Source organism: Xyrauchen texanus, chromosome 40 (genome assembly GCF_025860055.1).
Source record: "Xyrauchen texanus isolate HMW12.3.18 chromosome 40, RBS_HiC_50CHRs, whole genome shotgun sequence".
Taxonomy (NCBI): Eukaryota; Metazoa; Chordata; class Actinopteri; order Cypriniformes; family Catostomidae; genus Xyrauchen; species Xyrauchen texanus.
This window is the reverse complement of record NC_068315.1, coordinates 21,093,320-21,095,170: the sequence shown is the minus strand read 5'-3', so window position 1 is coordinate 21,095,170 and position 1,851 is coordinate 21,093,320.

Here is a 1,851-nt window from a genome sequence, read left to right as displayed (position 1 = left end):
TATGAGGGTGACCACCACTGAGCCACAGACTCACGTAAGCGTTACAGCTGTATGAACTAACACAGTTTTCTGCCATACGGATGTTCTTTCCATTGTAGAAAAGTCGGTACCATCCATCCCAGGAGTAATTTTCATCACAAATATACAATCCACTTTCATTTGTGGCTCTCCAGGGACGGTCCAGAGACTTGAAGTTGTCACAGGGATACTCACTGGATCTGTCAAAAGTAGCTGTCATGTGGATAATAAAAGTTAAATTACTGAAGTAATCGTTGCCTCTTCATATGTTCATTTTCCACTGTGTGTTATGTTAGACAACTCATTCTGTCAGCAAAAATGAAAACCTGATTCTTTCACCTTAAAAGAATAATATTTAATTTAAGATTGCAGGACTGATGTCCTTGGTTGTATAATGTGAATTTGTAGAATAATTGAAAATGAAATGAAAATGTATATGATAAATATTCTGTAACTTAGATAGTTTTCTTCTCCAATTTCTATGCTTTTTAATAATTTTCTAAAATTCTCTCAAGAGCTTCAGTTGCAATTTAGGAATATAGTATAATAGTTTACCAGTGGTTGTGATGGGTGTAGTTTCAGTCAATTGTGTTTCAGTTTTTGTAAAGGTTGTTGAAGGGCTAAGGCTTCCAGTCCCTATGGAGAACATTTTTATATTAACATCAATCATTTTAAAATGTGAACCAGGTAGCCACTGACTTTATATGAGCATCTAAGTGGATGTACCTGTGCAGTATGCCGAACAGAATGTTGGACTGACCAACTCATAGACATAGTAATTGCCTGGACAGGCTTTTACTTGAATGGGATGGGACTTGTAACCACAGCAATCATTCAATGAAGAACCACAGACTTTCCTGGTGACCACTCCATCTTCCAGCTGTGGGTGAGTGCCACTGAGCCACAATGGATAATAAGTGCCACAAGATCCATAATTTACACATGAATCAGGCACCTGAGCACTCTGACCCTGATAGAATAGTCTGTACCAGCCATTCCAGTTGACATTATAATCACACTTTGAATGACCCAAATCGGTATTGCTGGTGGATCTCCAAGACTCGTCCAGACTGGTATAGCTGTCGCAGGGGTCAACAGCTGGACTGGAGAAAATTACTGTTATGAAAAAAAAAAAATTACATTTAGAGATAGCTGACAATCAAAATGTTCCTTTTCAATTTCTGGGTCTATTCTTAAACCTATCGCGCTGTCTTGCTGTCTACACAGGCAGCTGTTCTATTGCAGCTTCTGAAATTGGGACTGTTTTGTATTGATCTTACAAAGTCCTATTCAAGGCAAGTCAGTCCACTCAGCCGGTATCTTGGGAATGCTCCTGAGCAGATGTTTTCTATGGATACAGGTAGCATAAAAAACAGCTCTGTCACGAACCCCTTTCCTCTGCCCCATCTCAGCTTCCTCACACACGCACACTATCTCCCGTCTCGCACACAGGCACTCGCTTCCCGCTCCCTCGCTCCGCCCCCCTGAGCGCGAACGCTCTTTTTCCTCCATCGGGCTTCCACGCCCAGTTTTGCTTTTACGAGCTCTCGCTCGTAAACGATCTCCCCCCTCTGGCGCACTCGGCTCTTCAGCCTGAACATTATGACCACTTGCACTCACGCGCTTCCTATCCCCACACATTAGATTCACCTGCACTCGTCTCGTCACCTTCATTGTTCACACCTGCACCTTCCCCTATAAATACCCAGCACTTCCGTTTCACGGGTGTTGGTTATTGTGTGTATTTAGTTTCCCGTGCTTTGCCCCCGCTAGTCTCGCCTAGTTCTGAACTCCTCTTGTCTTCCTCTTAGCTTGCCAACTCTTCTTGTTCCC